Genomic DNA, 5,224 nt, shown 5'->3' with positions numbered 1-5,224 from the left:
CAACCAGCGTTTCCACTTCATTGGTCCACTGCTCCATCATGAGGAATATCTGACTTTGCTAGTGTTGGTGGAACTCCATCACTCGGGCCTTCATCCATGCCACGGTCCCGGGCTCGGGGTCTGGCGCAATCACTGCCGGGACTTCTGGCACATTTCCGTTAAAGGGCCGCGGTCCCAGCGGCTCCCACAGGAGCGGTTCAGGGGGGTCCTGAGCATCTGCAGCCGGCTAATTCGCCGGGGCGGGTTGGCAGGGTATCGCTACCGGTTGGACGGGTAGCGGGCCTAGTGGCGGGGCAGCAGCAGCTAACACGGATAGCGGGGGAGGAGGGAGGGCGAGCCTGCATGGACCGTGTCCCTCGGCCGCGATGACCGACCCACTAAAGGTACAGGGGCATGGGTCACTCACCCTCCCTTCCAAATCCTCCTCCACCTCGCGTCTCCGCATAGCAGCCACCACGTCCGCCATGTCGGTCTCCCACACCTCCAGGAGGAGCTGCATGTGGGCCTGCAGACGGTTACTCAGCGGGGCGGTCCGGTTCCTCAGCCACGTCGCTGATCCGGGCACCGGCTCGGTAGCCTCCACATAGCTGGGTGGAGCGGACATTCTTTGCAGGGGTCAGCGGATCGTGGGGTCCCGGCGTCCCTGCTTGTATAGCCGCGGGCTACATGCGGCCAGACGCCATCAGTCCCCCTTAGTCTCTTTCCGGCTCCTCCTCTACAGGGGCGGGGTTTTGGCCTTTGCGCCTCCACTACTCAAGGAGACGCTCGAGCAGGAGTTTTTCGCGCCCAAGATGGCGGCTTCGGCAAATTTTCAGCCGGAAACCTCCGGCAATAACATGGCGCACCTCTACCCAACGGCAGAGAGGTAGGATCCTGTTCGTGACGCCAAGTTGTCGCGGGCAGAGGAGGGGACGCTGCGCTCTCCCACTGCTCGGGTCCGGCTGCTGCTGCTGCTCGGTGGTGGCTCGAGCGGTGGGCCGGATCCCGGGGACTCCAGCGGCGCTCCTCGCCCGTGAGTGAAAAGGGTGGGGATTGATTGTGGGGATTTGGTTATTGTCCGTGACGCCACCCACGGTTGTGGTGATATTGGTGACACCACCGCTGCTCTAGACGGGGATCCCGGGAGCGGTGACTGGGAGCAGCTTTGATGTTAGTTCTTCCCTCCGTGGGTAGGGGGGTTGGTTGTCCCGGGGCCCGGTGATGGGGTAGGGATGGATGGCAGGCGGGTTGCGGGGCCTGGTGAGGTGCAGGGTCGCGGGGGGCAGCGCTGTGTCGTACGGCATGGTGGTACTCACTCAGCCAATGATGAGGACACAGTTCTCGGTAAAACACACGGCTGGATGGACAGGTCCCACAGACGGCTGTGGTGTTGGTTCTCCCGGCAGGTTGATGGTGACTGCCTTTCCCTGCACCTATGTACTGTAAACGGTTCCAATGGGTTCCCACTGGTAACCCGCTCCCCAGCTTGGATATGGGCTGGAGGAGCCCCTTTTGCCCACAGGCGCTGGCCCTGGGAACTTTAGCCTTGGCGGTGACTGTGTTTCCTTCTCTCGGTTGGACTGTTGCCTTCTGTCGGGACTTGGCTGCTGGGAAACCCAGGAGGTTCCCTTCGCTAACGGATTTGGCAAATTCACAGCGACTCCTAGCCTTGCCGGGGTCCGTAATCCCCTGCCAGTTGGTGCTAGCTTCTCTTTGTGTACCGGTCCGGTACCGCCGGGCCACCGCCCGTCCACGGTCCTTACGGTAAACTCCGATAGGCCACTCCTGCAGACTGTCACCACCGTCTGCCAACCTTGCTGATCCGTCCGGGCTACACACCCGGACCAACTTCAGGCTGCTTAACTGCCACTTTCCTCTTTCCACTTTCAACTCTCAAAACTGATCTCTCTTCTCTTTTCCCGCCTCCAGGACTGTGAACTCCTCGGTGGGCGGGGCCAACTGCCTGACCCACCCCCTGGTGTGATCATCAGCCCCTGGAGGAAGGCAACAAGGGTTTTGTGTCTGACCTTGGTGTGCCTGACCGGGAGTGTTGGTGTTGTTCTCTGTGGCCCCTGGCTTGTCCAGGGCGCCACATACACATAGTACTCAAGTGTACAAAATAGCTCGTCTTATAGGATACTTCCATATACATCAGCATTGAGACCATCATTGATCCTGGTCAAAAATCCAACACCTTTGGTTGTGAAACGACCCCATATCATCAGACTTCTACCCCAAAACTTGACAGTTTCTTCAATTTATCTATCCATTAGCCTCTTTTTCCATTGTTTCTTCCAGACCCCTTTTCACCTATGAGAGCCTATTCTACTGACTTTTATCTCATTGCTCCAAATCACTGCTGGTTTGTAATCTTACTTCGACTTTTCAGACTTTTTTGCCAACTCGAACCAATGCTTCTTATGATAATATTGAAGATAAGACTTCTTTTTTTCGGGCCATCATTCCAGACTTGTGTATGAGGAGCTGCTTATAAGTCTTTGGCTTTGTTATTTTTTTGTGTTTCTATGGTAACGAATGTTACATCACATGAAAGCCTTATGTGTCAAATATATGTTTTCAAAATTTTGTGCTTGTTGCTTATGGCAACAGTGTTCTACACACACGGGAAAACAAAATGGCAAAGTCTAATGCGATAGTCCCAGCAACTGAGAGCAGAGGACTAAAAAAAAAAATCTTGTTTCTGCAAGAAAGTCTGTGAAGGATATTAATGGTAATATGTCGCAGACAGTGGAGGATCAGTGCCCTTCATATCCCACAGTTAAGAACTGGGTTGCCAAATGTAAAACGGACCACTTCAGCACCAATAACGAGGAAAATCCTGGACGACTGAGTAGTTGTTGTTCCGGAGATCGTCGATCCTGTGCACAGCCTCATACTGGAGAATCGATGAATTTCAGCTAAAGCAATAGCAGACATCATGGGAATTTCCTGTGAATGTGTTTGTGTCATTATCCATGAACATTTGGACATGAGGAAGCGATCTGCAAAGTGGGTCCCCAAATGTTTGACAACAGATCAGAGAAGCATGCGAGTGAAAACTTCCCGGTCCATTTGACAGCATTTTTGGACTGATAAGAACTTCCTGGATCGACTAATCACTATAGATGAGACCTGGATTTATTTGTATGACTCTGAAAACAAAAAGCAATCAAAAGAGTGGAGGCACAGTGGTTCTGCTCATCCAAAGAAGTTCCGGGTGCAAAAATCAGCCACTAAGGTAATGGTGTCTGTGTTTTGGGATAAGGAGGGTGTACTTCTAGTGGACTACCTTCAAAAGGGTTCCACCATCAATGCAAGGTATAACATTGAACTTTTGGACCAATTGAAGGCAGCTCTGAAGGCCAAAGCTGTCCAATGGAATCTTGTTCCTGCAAGACAACGCCTCCATTCACACTGCAAAAGCGACTATGGCAAAACTGGCAGAGCTGGGCTTCCAGCTAGTTGACCACCCACCTTATTCACCAGATCTAGCTCCCTATGAGTATCATCGGTTTCCAAACCTGAAGAAACACCTCAAGGATACCAAATTTCACACCATTTATAATGTCATAGCTGCTTTGGATGCCTGGTTTGAGGCAAAACCGAAATCCTTCTTTTTGATAGGCTTACAGAACTTGGAAAACCGATGTAAGAAGTGTGTTGACATCAGTGGAGAGTATGAGGAATAAATGTAAAGTTTCATCATCCTATCTCGTTTCTTTCTGGTAAAGCCAAAGACTTATCAGCAGCCCCTCGTAGCGTGCATCACACAGTGCTTGTATGGACATCTGTGGTCTCACTAGTATGAAGCATACAAGCCACTTACTCTGCAGTATTTTTTGTACCAAAACTGAAAGACCTTCTGATGAGTTGACTTGCTGAATGATGCATAACAAATCATATGCTAAATAGTTGAAAGACAAAACTACGTATGAGATAGCCAAGATGATTGTCTATAAAATAAATTTCATCTCACACTCAAAGAATAAGTGGATAGTGAGATTCGGAGCTTGAAGGTCAAAGGTTCAGAACATTGTTACCCTTTTGCTTGACACTGTATATGCTCCTCTCAGATCCAATTTAGAAAACCACCTGACCCCACTAATTGAACAGATCTGGAATAAGAGGTAGTGGGTATGGGTTATGTACAGTAATCCTATTAATCTCTGTAAAATCCAAAGAAGCAACCGTTCATCTCTTTTCTTATCAAAGAACAATCCCAGTAACTGGTGAGGTGTAAGGCCTTATGTGACCTTTAGAGAGACTATTTTGAAAGTATTCCTTAGGTTAAAAAGACAAGATTTATACAATTTGGCCCCTGGTGTAAAATAGATAGCACAATCATATGATCTATGCGGAGGAAGAACTTCACATTCAGTGTCAGAAGAAAACATTCTCAAAATCCTGATAAAATCAACACCCCCCCCCCCCCAAGAGTTAACCACTTGAGTCTCCCATTTGATTGTGGGATAGTGTTTCACCAACCAGAGCATACCCAATACAATTCTAGCTAGTAAAGAAGGAAACACCATGAATTAAATAGATTCTATTTGTAATGCTCCCACTCTCATGCACACATTCTCAACCTTAGAATGGCTTTGAGTAAGAGGAGAATGATCATTTGCGGATACTCAGATAGGATAGCCAAGTGTACAAACCGTGTACCCACACTCGATAGCAAAATCACTGTCAATACGATCCAAGGCAGAGCCTAAATCAGTAAATGCAAAGGTAATTATAATACCTGATTTAGTTACCAAAGACACTTGTAAAAGGAAATCAGTAGAATGCATGAGAGATAACTTCAAGCCTTTTGAGCTAGTGTCCTTGCATGTATTAAGGATCTTTTTCTTTACCCTTAAGAAATGCATTATTGTGTCTAAAACACTGAATCATTACATGGCCTGTTTGACTGCAGTATACAGTAGCGTCCAAACGTTTGGGCACTGCTGGTAAAAATTACTGTTATTGTGAACAGTTAAGCAAGTTGAAAATTAAATAATCTCTAAGAGGCATAAAGTGAAAGATGACATTTCTTTTTCTTTTGTATTTTAGGCAAAAAAAAAATATTTTCATCTCTTACATTTTTAAATGAGCAAAAAAGGAAAATCAACTGATGCAAAAGTTTGGACACCAGGCATGGTTAGAACTTAAGACACAAAAAGATTGAACTAAAGCACATCTCTATCAATATCTATGCCACTCCATGAGGCTCAGAAGAAACAAGAAAACGGAGTATTCAAGA

This window comes from Anomaloglossus baeobatrachus, chromosome 8 (assembly GCF_048569485.1).
Source record: "Anomaloglossus baeobatrachus isolate aAnoBae1 chromosome 8, aAnoBae1.hap1, whole genome shotgun sequence".
Classification (NCBI taxonomy): domain Eukaryota; kingdom Metazoa; phylum Chordata; class Amphibia; order Anura; family Aromobatidae; genus Anomaloglossus; species Anomaloglossus baeobatrachus.
The sequence above is the reverse complement of the archived record's forward strand: the minus strand, read 5'-3'. Positions refer to the sequence as shown.